The sequence below is a fragment of the Lissotriton vulgaris genome, chromosome 2_1 (assembly GCF_964263255.1).
Source record: "Lissotriton vulgaris chromosome 2_1, aLisVul1.2, whole genome shotgun sequence".
Classification (NCBI taxonomy): Eukaryota; Metazoa; Chordata; class Amphibia; order Caudata; family Salamandridae; genus Lissotriton; species Lissotriton vulgaris.
Genome location: NC_141687.1, coordinates 884,734,100 through 884,748,725, shown reverse-complemented (window position 1 = coordinate 884,748,725; position 14,626 = coordinate 884,734,100). Strand labels below are relative to the sequence as shown.

Below are 14,626 nucleotides of genomic sequence, written 5' to 3'. Positions count from 1 at the left end.
GCGCCTAGGTGACTGTTTTTCGTGTGTCTGTACGGATCCACCTGTAGATCTTTTGGAGCATGCAGAGGGTGTTGAAACAGGAGGAAGAGATGGCGTTGACTTGCTTGGTCATGGAGAGTGTTGATTCAAGGATGAATCCCAAGTTGCGTGCGTGGTCGTTGGGTGTCGGTGCTGCACCCAGGGCAGTTGCCCACCAGGAGTCGTCCCAGGCTGAGGGGGTGGAGCCGAGGATGAAGACCTCCGTGTTGTCCGAGTTCAGTTTCAGACGGCTGTTCTTCATTCATTCGGTGACGGCTTTCATTCCTTTGTGGAGGCTGGTTTCGGCGGTGCGAGGGTCCTTGGTGAGGGAGAGGATCAGCTGTGTGTTGTCGGTGTAGGAAATGATGTTGAGGTCATGCAGTCTGGCGACGCGGGCGAGCGGGGCCATGTAGATGTTGAACAGGGTCGGGCTGAGGGATGATCCTTTGGGTACGTCGCAGTTGATCTTGGAGGCTTCGGATCGGAAGGGGGGAGGCGGACGCTCGGTGTTCTGTTGGAGAGAAAGGAGGAGGTCCAGTCCAGTGCTTTGCCTCAGACTCCTGCATCGTGGAGGCTAGTGCGTAGGGTGCGGCGGTAGACCATGTCGAAAGTGGCTGAGAGGTCCAGGAGGATGAGGGCTGTGGCCTCGCCATTGTCCAGCAGGGCCCTGATGTCATCGGTGGCAGCGATGACGGTCGTTTTGGTGCTGTAGTTGCTGCGGAACCCAGACTGGGACGGGTCCAGGATTTTGTTCTCCTCGAGGTAGTGGGCCAGCTGTTTATTGACTGTTTTCTTGATTACCTTCGCCGGGAGCATGGAGATGGGCTGGAAGTTCTTGAGGTCCCTCTGGTCTGCCTTGGGTTTCTTGAGCAAGGCGTTGATTTTGGCGTGCTTCAAGCTCTCTGGGAAGCTCGCGGTCTCGAAGGAGATGTTGATGGCTTTGCAGAGGTGGGGTACGATGGTGGTGCTGGCTTTGTTGAAGATGTGGTTGGGGCACGGGTCTGATGGGGAGCCAGAGTGGATGGATGGTGCTCATGATTTTGATGGTGTCGTCGTCGTTGATGTTGGTCCAGGTGAGCAGGAGGTCACTGTGGGTGCTGACCGTGGGGTCCAAGGTGTAGTTGGCTGCCTTGGTGGTCTGGTTGTCGAAGCTGTTGTGGATGTCTGCGATCTTGCGGTGGAAGAAGGAGGCAAGGGAGTTGCACAGGTCTTGCAATGGTGGGATGTCGTTGGTGTTGGAGCTGGGGTAGGAGAATTCTTCACAATGTTGAAGAGCTCTTTGCTGTTGTGTGCGTTGTTGTTGAGGCGGTCTTGAATGAGTTTTTTGGGGCGGATCTGATGAGGTGATGGTGTTGGCGCAATGCGTTCTTGTGGGCTGCATGGTTCTCCGGTGTCTGTTGATGGCGCCATTTCTTCTCCATTTTCTGTCTGTTTTGTTTGGAGGTCTGGAGGTCCGTGGTGAACCAGCTGGCATTCCTATTGGTGCCTCTGTTGGGGGGATTCTTGATCGGGGCGAGGGTGTTGGCGCAGTCGTTGATCCAGCGTATGAGGTTGCTGGCGTCGGTGTCGGGGTCAGTGGGCTCGGCGGGTGGGGTCCGGGCGAGGGAGGAGATTAGCTGGTCTTCGTGACATTACTCCAGCAGCGGTGGGGGATCTTTATGTTCTAATCTCAGTGTTATCTTTTGGCTAATGATCGGACGTGCTGTAGGCGACATTTAGCACTTTGTAACCTCTTTTTATAAATTAACAGGCTCTTACATTAGTGTTAGCATGGAGGGTGAAAACGCAAAACGTATTTAATGTCTGCTCATGTTTTTTTCTTACATCGTCACTGGCTTTTTTTCAAAAACACTAAAAAGCCTTTCCGTAGATAAAGCATTTTGTATATTTCTTTTTCCATTTTCTGTGCCTGTTTGTTTGCAGCTTCACTGCAGCAAGGGCGTCTAGCTTGCCAACTCCTATAAGTGATACTAAAGGGGATGATGGACGGAGCGTTTGAGCAAATCAAACACTCACCCCCAGTCAACTGATCTGGGTTTAATCCATCATCATTCTTTAGCTCACTCAGCTACCCCAGTTTAGACATGGCCATATGCAAATCAGTCTGACCCTGTGCCTCATGAGAACAGTCCAGCCCGAACTGCCAAGCCATGTCTTCCTTGGACCGGAAACACGCATCCTGGGACCGGTTTCGGATTCCTAATCCTCATCAGCCAGGCTATCTTGAATCCAGTGGCCAAGTGAGCAATAGGCGTGTGGCTGCCGGGCGAAAATGGGTCGGCAGGCCTCAGCTCCTAGCGTCTTAGCCGCTGCCAGTCTCATATGCTTTTCGGTGTGTGGCTGTTAATAGGCGTGCGGCTGCCGGGCGAAAATGGGTCGGCGGGGCCTGCCACATCCGCTCCCTCCAGAGACCACCCGTGAGCCGAAGGGGGCGAGCTCGCAGCCTCCACCGATCTGTACTCCCTCTGGAGTTTGGATCGAGGGTCGCACTCTGTCAACCAAATGTCTGTGCTGTATTTTCTGAGGATCGCCTACCTTGACTGTCGCGTCTCGATTGCCAGACGTGAGGGACAGCTCTGTCCGTGGGGATTTGCAACTCTCCTGGAAATCACGGTGAGTGTCTTTTTCCGGCTTAAAATCTTCACAGTCCTTTGATCATAATCCTGTTACGCTTGGTTATAGTTCAGTTCCGTACCGTTTGAAGCTAGCACTAATGTGGATTTACCGATTAAGGGATCCCAAGTGCACGGAGTGTTAACTTTTAAGTAAGCAGTGCATAATGTCTGCTATTAGGCCAAAGCCCAGTAAGATAAGTAACGTTTGTTATTTGTATGACCGCCAACCAAAAAGTACATGATCTTTGCCATTCAGCCAGCCATTGGATAAATGGTGAGGTTTCCTTGCTATTGGCACGACTGCCAATCAAACAGTGCAGAATCTCATCTATTTAGCTAATCGCCCGATAAATAGTGAAGCTTTTCTGCTATTTTCACAAGCCCCCAGGCAATCAGAGCAGAAGCTTTTATTTAGCCAGTGGCAAGGTAAATGGTGAAGATGCTCTACTATGTGCAAGTGCACTAAATACTAAATAATTTCTACTATCTAGCCAAGTAAATACCAGAGTAAAGTCGCGATCAGCCACTACCAAAAAATATATTAGCGAATATCTCTCTGTCACCCAGCCCTCAACGCCCCAGACATCTACATTCACTATGCAGCCAGGTGTTTAATTTATGCAAAACACTTCTTCCTTCTGCTCGGTGGATCGATTTCCCAGCCAAAAGACTTGCTCTTCAGCATCCTCTTCTGTGTACTCGCTCCTCGCCTACAAGCTGAGTGGTCGCTCCCAGTGTCTCTTGCAGGCATCTGGTTTTACCGCGCTGCATTGCCACCACATTGATTTAAAGCGTCCCTCATTGGGTTCATATCGCGTGCTGCATTTACCTTTTGTTAGCGCTGCCTTGTTTAAATTGTTTAACCTTTTGTTAGCGCTGCCTTGTTTAAATTGTTTACATTGATCTGTTACATTCCGCATACTGCATTCATAGCGCTGCCTTGCCTGAACTGCTTATTTGTATTATCCTCATCCGCTGTGTTGGTTATTGCCGCTTTGCCTCACGAGCGCATTAATAGTTGTTTTTCACACCGCCTTCAGTCCTTTTAGCGCGTCTGACTGTAGCGCTACGCTGTGCCCCCCCTCCGCCTCCATTTTGTTTGTTGTTGTCCTCGTGTGCCCGCCCCGCCTCCCAGCTGTGACGCCCTCCCACAGAATAGAAAGAGCGCTCCTCTCCTTACATTCGCCGTGACTCGCTCCTCGCCTACAAGCTGAGTGGTCGCTCCCAGTGTCTCTTGCAGGCATCTGGTTTTACCGCGCTGCATTGCCACCACATTGATTTAAAGCGTCCCTCATTGGGTTCATATCGCGTGCTGCATTGACCTTTTGTTAGCGCTGCCTTGTTTAAATTGTTTAACCTTTTGTTAGCGCTGCCTTGTTTAAATTGTTTACATTGATCTGTTACATTCCGCATACTGCATTCATAGCGCTGCCTTGCCTGAACTGCTTATTTGTATTATCCTCATCCGCTGTGTTGGTTATTGCCGCTTTGCCTCACAAGCGCATTAATAGTTGTTTTTCACACCGCCTTCAGTCCTTTTAGCGCGTCTGACTGTAGCGCTACGCTGTGCCCCCCCCTCCGCCTCCATTTTGTTTGTTGTTGTCCTCGTGTGCCCGCCCCGCCTCCCAGCTGTGACGCCCTCCCACAGAATAGAAAGAGCGCTCCTCTCCTTACATTCGCCGTGACTCGCTCCTCGCCTACAAGCTGAGTGGTCGCTCCCAGTGTCTCTTGCAGGCATCTGGTTTTACCGCGCTGCATTGCCACCACATTGATTTAAAGCGTCCCTCATTGGGTTCATATCGCGTGCTGCATTTACCTTTTGTTAGCGCTGCCTTGTTTAAATTGTTTAACCTTTTGTTAGCGCTGCCTTGTTTAAATTGTTTACATTGATCTGTTACATTCCGCATACTGCATTCATAGCGCTGCCTTGCCTGAACTGCTTATTTGTATTATCCTCATCCGCTGTGTTGGTTATTGCCGCTTTGCCTCACGAGCGCATTAATAGTTGTTTTTCACACCGCCTTCAGTCCTTTTAGCGCGTCTGACTGTAGCGCTACGCTGTGCCCCCCCCTCCGCCTCCATTTTGTTTGTTGTTGTCCTCGTGTGCCCGCCCCGCCTCCCAGCTGTGACGCCCTCCCACAGAATAGAAAGAGCGCTCCTCTCCTTACATTCGCCGTGACTCGCTCCTCGCCTACAAGCTGAGTGGTCGCTCCCAGTGTCTCTTGCAGGCATCTGGTTTTACCGCGCTGCATTGCCACCACATTGATTTAAAGCGTCCCTCATTGGGTTCATATCGCGTGCTGCATTTACCTTTTGTTAGCGCTGCCTTGTTTAAATTGTTTAACCTTTTGTTAGCGCTGCCTTGTTTAAATTGTTTACATTGATCTGTTACATTCCGCATACTGCATTCATAGCGCTGCCTTGCCTGAACTGCTTATTTGTATTATCCTCATCCGCTGTGTTGGTTATTGCCGCTTTGCCTCACGAGCGCATTAATAGTTGTTTTTCACACCGCCTTCAGTCCTTTTAGCGCGTCTGACTGTAGCGCTACGCTGTGCCCCCCCCTCCGCCTCCATTTTGTTTGTTGTTGTCCTCGTGTGCCCGCCCCGCCTCCCAGCTGTGACGCCCTCGCCCCTCCCCCTCCACCATCCATATATGACAGTCCTTCCCGCGCGCAGCGTTCACGCGCAGCGACCGCGCCCCATTCGCGCCGAAGGTGCGCCAAAGGTAAGCCCGTCTACGCCCGTCCGCGCCTGGACCGCGCCCAGCGCCAGACCCCCTGCCCCTCGCGCTGCCCATCCCTCCCGCATTACCTACGATGCTGACACCCTCCTAGCCCTTAACCCCGGTCGCGCCCCCAACTGCGTCCAAGCCGCTCCTGGTCGGACCCATGGCCCGTTCTCCTGCCTCTCCTGCAGATTCATCGGCACCAACAACATCCCCGCTGCGACCACAACACCGACTCCCGACCCCAACCACCTAGAATGCATCCTTCTCAACACCCGCTCGGTCCACAGGCACGCCATTGACCTTTGGAACCTACTAGACACCATCTCCCCTGACGTCGCCTTCCTAACGGAAACATGGATGAACGCTTCCTCCGCCCCTGACATCGCCATTGCCATACCTGATGGATACAAGATCACACACAAGGACCGCACTGACCATACAGGAGGTGGAATCGCTATCGTCCATAAGAAATCAATCCGCATCTCAACTAGCTCTGACGCCAACCTCGCCAACTCCGAACACCTTCACTTCCAGATCCACATCGACCCCAAGACCACACTCAGAGGCACCCTCCTCTACAGACCACCAGGACCCCGCGCAAAATTCAGCGAAGACATCACGGACTTCATCACCCCACACGCGCTCCCCTCCAAAGACTACATCCTTCTGGGAGACCTCAACTTCCACCTTGAAAAGAGCTACGACCACAACACCGCCACCCTCCTGGACAACCTAGCCAACCTCGGACTTAAACAATTGGTCACTTCCCCCACCCACATCGCAGGTCACACACTCGACCCCATCTTCACCTCCAGCAATCATGTCTCCTTCAGCCACACTACGGATCTCCTCTGGACCGACCACAGCTGCGTGCACTTCACCTACAACAAACCGAAACCCATCGTCCACCTCCAACCAACTCTACAAAGAAACTGGAACAAAATCACCACGGAGCAGATCTCCACATCGCTCCTTCAAACTTCCCCTGCCCTTTCTTCTAACGCCAACGAAGCCGCATCTAACCTCACCCTCTGGATATCCAACACCGCCGACACCTTAGCACCAATGAAAAAACGTCATCACACACTTGGCATCAAGAAGGCCTCATGGTTCAACGATGACCTCAAGAAGTCCAAGAAACTGTGCCGCTCCCTTGAAAAGGCCTGGAAAAAAGACCCATCCACCATCAACAAGGACACCTTCAAAAACGCCATCCGTACTCACCACCAACTGATCCGAAAAGCCAAGAAAACAGCATTCAAAAATCGACTTGACAACAACGCCCACAACAGCAAGAAACTTTTCAACATCGTCAAGGAATTTTCCAACCCCTCGGCCAACGCCAACGACATCTCCCCCTCTCAAACGCTCTGCAATTCCCTAGCCTCTTTCTTCCACAACAAGATTGCGGACATCCACAACAGCTTTGACAACCAACCCGGAAGCCAACCCACCCTACCTTCAGCTGACCATCTTCCCCCCGTTAACACCCTTAACGCCTGGAACCCTATCTCCACTGAGGACACCATCCGCCTGATGAATTCCATCCACTCTGGATCCCCCACAGACCCATGCCCTCACCACATCTTCAACAAAGCAGACTCCGTCATAGCTCCTCACCTCCGAGACGTCATCAATTGCTCCTTCAACTCCGCTACCTTCCCAGAAGACTGGAAACACGCTGAACTCACCGCCCTTCTGAAAAAACCAACAGCAGACCCCACCGAACTCAAAAACTACCGCCCCATCTCGCTTCTTCCATTCCCGGCCAAAGTCATCGAGAAAGCTGTCAACAACCAACTCGCCGCCTTCCTCGAAGCCAACAATTCACTCGACCCCTCACAATCGGGCTTCCGAGCCAAACACAGTACTGAGACCGCCCTCATCGCAGCAACAGACGACATCCGAACTTTACTGGACAATGGAGACACTGTCGCCCTCATCCTCCTCGACCTTTCTGCAGCCTTCGACACAGTCTGCCACAGCACGCTGTTACACCGCCTCAAAAACATCGGAATCCAAGGAAAGGCACTGGAATGGGTCACCTCGTTCCTCACCGGAAGAACCCAGAGAGTCCGCCTCCCACCATTCAAGTCCGAGGCCTCTGAAATCATCTGCGGCGTACCACAAGGATCCTCACTCAGTCCCACCCTCTTCAACGTATACATGAGCCCCCTCGCGGCCATCGCCCGCCAACACAACCTCAACATCATCTCTTACGCGGATGACACTCAACTGATCCTATCTCTCACCAAGGACCCCAGCACCGCCAAAACTAAACTTCACGAAGGAATGAAAGAAGTCGCCGAATGGATGAAACAAAGCCGACTGAAACTGAATTCAGACAAAACAGAAGTCCTCATCTTAGGTAAATCCCCCTCTGCATGGGACAACTCCTGGTGGCCGGAAGCCCTCGGAAATGCACCCATCCCGACAGACCACGCACGGAACCTTGGCGTCATCCTGGATTCCTCACTATCAATGAACAGACAAGTCAGCGCCGTATCCTCTTCCTGCTTTAACATTCTTCGCATGCTCAGAAAAACATTTCGCTGGATCCCCACCGAAACAAGGAAAACAGTCACCCATGCTCTGGTCACGAGCCGACTGGACTACGGAAACACCCTCTACGCAGGCACCACCGCTAAACTCCAGAAGAAACTACAACGAATCCAAAACGCCTCAGCCAGGCTCATATTAGACATCCCACGCAACGAACACATCTCTGGTCACCTTAAAGACCTCCACTGGCTACCCGTCAATAAGAGGATCACTTTCCGACTGCTCACCCACGCACACAAATCACTCTATGACATCGGACCAGATTGCCTCAACTCTCGACTGTCCTTCTACTCCCCCTCCCGCCAACTCCGCTCTTCCAGCCAAGCCATCGCCACTGTACCTCGCATCAACAAGACTACCATGGGAGGCAGATCCTTCTCCTACCTGGCTGCCAAAACATGGAACTCACTCCCCGCCTACCTTCGCCTAACCCAGAATCACCTAGCGTTCAGAAAGCAGCTTAAAACGTGGATATTTGACAAATAATCCACCTCCCCCTCCTAAGCGCCTTGAAACCCTCTGGGTATGTAGTGCGCTATATAAATTTCTTGACTTGACTTGACTACAAAGTAAATAAATAGGTCGTATGCAAAATAGTTGATGATAGTGTGCACACACTTCTGATTTCTTGTGCATTTGTTATTTATTCATATACGCTACATGAACCATTTCAATTGAGATTGCATTTCTTTTTATGACTCTATTTTCACTATAATAATAACGAAATCTTTAATACTATCACTTTTGTTGACGTGACTATACGTAGTGTTTCACTCAAACTCGACCCCTAAACAAGCCAGATAATTGTAAACAGTGTAGTTCATGCACCTGTTTCACGTATTTTCAGGTGTCGGGTACAGACCGGGTGGCTCTAGTTGACGGAAGTCTCGCCAGGACTGCTGAGTATGGGAAGAAGTGCTGGAGGTGGCCATAGCTAGCGACACGCTGGTGACGCAAGGGACAGGCTGGCGGTCGGATGGCGGAAGTCTCAGCAGATGCGCAGTGCACGGGGAGCAACACGGATGTGGCGCGGTGTACAGGCCGTGTGGCTCTCTTCCGTGTAATTTTATCATAACAGCTGTAGCATGGGTCGCAGTGGATTTCCAAGTGCCGCTCTTCCGGATGTTGCTCGCTAAGAGGACCAGGCGTTTTGTGCCAAGGGTAGGTACCAGGCGCGCAACACCCTATGGGCTTAAGCCCCCCACTCCCCACCCGTCGTGCCTGTCAGCCCCGGCTGAGACAGCTTCCCGGTCACACAGCCGCACCCAAGTACTTCACAGGTCTTTAAAAGACCATTTGCTTGTTAGTGAGGCTTTGTTGTTTTTTACCCCTGCTTAGAGCCCCTGCATCTCCACATTGCTGAAAGATTCAGCCCCCCCCCCCCCCCCGAAATTTTCATTAGCCCCCCCCCCCCACCGAAAAATGGCTCTAGTTGCGCCTCTGGTAGGTATCTCTGTCAGTGTTCAAGGAATGCGATCTACGCACCGATGAGCCTCGATCTCATGCCCCCCTACCCGCCGTGTGGTGACCCAACGCAGTTGTTGTGTTTTGCTTCCTGCATAGCAGTGAGCTGAGATGTCAGTTCCGATGCCAGGTTCACGACCAGCGTCTATCCCAAGATCGACAAAATGTCGGTGATGCGACAAAAATAAACTTTTAACATAACTTGTCCATTGCTCAAATCTAACTGCTGTAGTTTTAGTATGACAGTACTATATTTTATGCGAATCGATAACTAATTTCAGACAGTCATAGCATTGTCTCACTTTTCAGAATCTTAATAGTTAAGAATAAACTATTACTTTTCATTTATCGTTTTTTGACTTCTTACAGCAGATATAGTTAAATGATTAACCTCGTACATAACAACAGATGCGTCTGATACCCGTATCCAGCATTTACAGTGCAACAGCCTTTTATATTATTTTGCCAGTTCTTTCAAACATTTGCCACGATTTAGCACCCTACATGTCGAGCCACTGGCTTGGAAAACAAACACTATTCTTTCCTTCACTCAAAAGGCATTCTAAAGACCATGCTGCACTAAGTGATTTCTCCCGTAAATCACAACTCCCTCTAGCTATAAAATAGCTAGAAAATATGATTTGACAACTGTCTTCTCTTATTGAGGATAATGGTCTTTCAAACCAGAGCAATCTGGTTTATGACCCCTCCATAACACAGAACTTGCTTTACACGTACATGTTGTTATTTGTATAGCGCAAACCTAGCTTAAGAGCAGCAGAACATTCCTACAACTGTTGGGGGAAATACAAGGGGGTAGTGCTCCTTGTAACAATGTGTCATAAGCATTTTTTCTGAATTGTAGGAGAATGACGATTCTTATAGGTTAACTGAATAAAGAATACCGTTTCACATCCCGGGAGCATGAACAGAAAGGGCTATTTTTCTGTTGATTCCTTCTTGAAATGTATTATCTCCGATATCCAGGCTCCTGGTCTGGCTTTGGATTCAGCATGTTGCTAGTTTGTTTGCCATGTAAAATGGGGTCTTATTGTTGAAGTGATGCAGCTCATTTTAAATACTATCTGGGCTGGAAACGTGAGCCGGTGTAGGCCTTTTAATACGGGTGTGGTCGACATTATTTAAGCTCTTGTTGAGCCATTTTGCTGCCTGCATGTGTGCCACGTAATTGTGGGCATGTCACTGAGCAGACTGTTGCTTCCATCCAGATGGGAGAGGATTAAAGATTGTATGTTTACTCTGAAGTCCTCTTCCTGGAGTTATGGCTTCACTGTGTTCAAGAGGGAAACTTGATACTAAGCTGTCTGTCTTTCTTGCAGTATGTTGCTTTAATGAGGGGTCTGAGCTGAGAAGGAATCCCAGAGAACGTGTATGGTCTCTCAGCTGAGTGGGAAGCCTAGTAGATTTAAGTTGGAGAGCAAGGCTTGAATCTGGCGGTCTTTGTTTCTGTGGGAGAACAGGAGGAATTTGGACTTTGTTGAGTTTAGCTTCTGGAAAGTATTTGACTGACATCCAAGATTGGATGAGTTCAAGGCAGGAGTAGAAACACTGTATGTCACCGAGTGAGGATAGTGTAGGTTGAGTTTGTTATCATTTGCATATTGCTGGATCTTGATGCTGCTGTCTGTAAGAATGAATCAAATAGATTCAATGTAGAGGTGAATTATGATGGGGGGAAGGAAGGGGGCATAGGGTACTCCACAGTAGGTGAGAAGTGTCTGTGATCTTGTGGAACCTATTGCACGAGCTGGTATCAGTTGGTGAGGTAGGATGTCAACAATTTGAAGATAGTACTTGCTTTTATGACGTTGATCGGAGCTGGATAGTTGAATTTGTTGTAGGCTGCAGAGAGATCGAGCAGGTATAAAAACCAGAGATCTTTCCTTTCCTTGAGGAGGAGGAGGAGGGCTTTGTCCACTATTTGTTTCACTAATCTTGAATTCATGATCTTTTATTGCTGAACCTATTTTAGTGGAAGATTTTCTGAATACTTACTTAGCACTTGTTTATTTGAAATACTTGCTACTATTTAGTCACAAGAATAGCAGGTTAGAAACTCTGGCCGGTCTAACTGTGGAACAGATAGCACCTCTATCAAACAATAATGATATGGAATGGCCATTCACCACTTATGTACATGAGTTATTCTGGTCTGCCTCTAGAACTGCACAAAGCATACAGTTCTACTCTATTCTCATGAATATTGGGGGGGGTAGCTGCACTCACTTATTTAAAACTTGAGGCGTTTGCTCGATATGTGTGCAGTACTGGTATGTAGCCTGCAAACTATGAGATATCATGTGTATATGGCCTGGCGATAAACCAGGACGCCAGTACGCACTACTCAGTTTGATGTAAACGTTAGTACATTTCTTTAATTTTTTCAGAGACAGTCAACGAAAAAATATTATTACATTCATTTTGAATTTTTCATTTGTTATGAACACATATTCTTTGTCATCAGAATAACATTCACATGCATAATTCATACAATTAGATATCATTGCATTTCATCTACACCCAATGCATTTCGGGGCGGGAGCCCCTTCGTCAGGGGTCTGTATATGAAAAAAAGGAAGAAAGGAATCTTATTACTAATGATGCATAACTATATATGGAAATCGATTTCATATGTTATGTACATGCCTTACCGCTGATGAAATAAAGTGTGTGAAATTTGTGATGATCCTGGATGTTTTTAAAATAACCTGAGTGAAAAAAAGGGGGTAGGGTCTCATTTTAAATACATGAAATTGTATTGTTGGCTTTGTTGAGCAATAATTATCTGTGCAAAACATAGTGTTACCTGTATAGTTGACTGCTTAGAGTCTATGAAGAAAGGAGAATGATAGGAAAATGTCAAGGGTTTTTTTTTTTAAATAGTTATGTGGGAAGCTCAAACATAAGCAGCTATTAATCTGGGTGCTAAACATAATATTGGATAATGCTCACCTTATTTTCATTTTCATTAGATCTAGAGCCTGTGTGAATGAAGAAAAGATTGCCATCGATTACCTAAAGTGCGGAGATGCGCGTTTATTTAACAATTACCGATTGTTAGAAGCAAAGTTTACCTGTGAGTCTTAAGCGATGTATGTCAGACTCATCTCGTGCTCTAAGTTCGGGCGGATCTGTCAAAATAATAATATGCCATCAGACGCTGGCCAGCGTGTAAAAAAATATTGGGGTTTAAGTAAAAAAAGGGGGGTTTTAGCTTTCCTTACCGAGGCGGGAGACCGTGGCGACCCGTCGTAGCGTCTTTGCCGAGTGTTTGTGTGTGTTCGCGCAGTCCTTCGTTTGTTGTTATAGGAGCTCCGTGTATAGCCATTGAAAACGGACTTGCGCTATACTCAAACTTTAACTATTGTACTTTAACGGATTCTCTCACGCTCTTTCTGTGACGGTTATGCATTATTAGCATAACAGATGTAAACTTAGTGTGAACTCGGTATTGTAATAACGGGTAAAAATATTGACTTAATCCGACCTCGTAATGATGGTCGCCATCTTTAAAAGTTCGAAAGACAACATTTGCTAATATACAGTTGGTTGAACTAGCGGTTGTATTTATCAATTCTAGATAGTATGGGCAATCTAGAATGAAAGGTTTCGGTTTATGTGTTATGTCTCTTGGAATATAGCAATATGTTGGGGTATTGAAGGGGGAAAGAAGATTGTGTTGTTTGGTGGTGATTATCAATACATGTTACTCTGGTCATGAAGATAACAGCTTGTACATTTCCTATCTGTATATTATACTTTGAGATGTGTCCTGGTTACTTACATTATGGGTATCCTGCCTATTTCCATTCTAATTAGTCTTATGCTGTAATAACACCATGGATTATTATGTATATTTTTGTGTAGGCATAGCAACCAAAAAAGTGTACTTTGTGAAGTGTGTTTATGTACCTTGTGGTGTATATTCTTAGTGAATCATTGTAATGAATCGGACTTAGAAGGTGTGGGTTTCTATAGAAAACAAATGAGGTCCAGCTTGTCATTTAGCCCATTAGGGGTAAGGGTCTGAAGCTTACGTATCCAGAATGTCTCTCTCTGGAGGAGAATTTTAGCATTGTCTATCCCTAGCCTTTGTGGAATCATTTCTATAATTTGGAATCTTAGTTGAGCTATTGAATGCCCTGATTCAATCCAGTGTTTTGCCAGGGGTGCTGTCAGATTTTTATTGCGGATGCGGCTCTTATGTTCCGTCAATCTTATTTTCAATTTTCTGTCTGTTTTTCCGACGTATATCAAACTGCATGGACATTTTATTAGGTACACTACGTGTTCAGAATTACAATTCGTGGTGTGCCTTAGTTGTATTTTTTCTCCTGTGCGTGGATGGAACAAAGTGTCCCCGAGTATTACATTGTTACAATTTTTGCAATTGTAACATTTTTGAGTCCCCTTATAGGTTCTGTTTCCTGTCGTGTCCTTACTGTTTGGTTTGTTCAGTAGTTCTTTCAGATTCTGTGATCTTTTATATGCGAATAAGGGTTTGTCGTGAAAAAGTGTTTCAAAGTCTTTTTCCGCTTTAATGATTTCCCATCTTTTGAGGATGATTCTTTGTATGTCTTTGGATGCAGATGAATATTTTGAAACAAATACCATTCTTTTATTCTCTGTTTTATTCTTTTTTTGTAAAAGATCCTTCCTAGGGATTTTTTTGATTTTGTTTAGTTGCCCCTCTAGTAGTTTAATGGGATATCCTCTGTCCAGATATCTTTGCTTTTGTTGCTCAAGGCTTTTTGTACATTCAATGTCGTTGGAAGATATTCTCTTGATTCTCATGAATTGAGAAATTGGAAGATTGTTAATGAGGCTTGCTGGGTGAAAACTCTCATATAATAATGCCGTGTTTCTATCTGTTTCTTTTTTGAACAGTTTGGTTTGAATTAGTCCATCTTGTAATTCAACAAGCACATCTAGAAAGGGAAGTGCGGTGGTACTCATGCAGTGAGTGAATTGTATACGTGGGTTGGCCAGGTTTAGGCTTCTGATGTTTTGTAGGAGTTCTGAAGGGGAGCGTTTCCATATAATGAAAATGTCGTCTATGTAGCGCTTGTAATAAACTATACCTTCCTGCCATGTGGGGTCTTCCAGTATGTAGTCCGTTTCGAATTTCGCCATGAAGATATTTGCGTAGACGCATGCTCCTGGAAATCCCATCGCTGTGCCTGTTAATTGGATGAAAAAGTCATCTTTCCATAAGA

At 47.3% G+C, this 14,626-nt stretch overlaps 1 protein-coding gene across 3 annotated transcripts in view; it reads left to right on the top strand.

The window, feature by feature from the left end:
• Nucleotides 1-8,915: 8,915 nt before the first annotated feature.
• Nucleotides 8,916-14,626, top strand: part of NIPAL3 (NIPA like domain containing 3) — a 190,700-nt gene continuing 184,989 nt past the window's right edge. For 2 of the 3 annotated variants that reach the window (XR_015308435.1, XM_086956406.1), the window contains exon 1: nt 8,916-9,086. The gene's annotated coding sequence lies outside the window, so the exon portion shown is untranslated. The remainder of the gene's footprint in view (nt 9,087-14,626) is intronic. The other variant, XM_086956408.1, reaches the window with a different exon arrangement.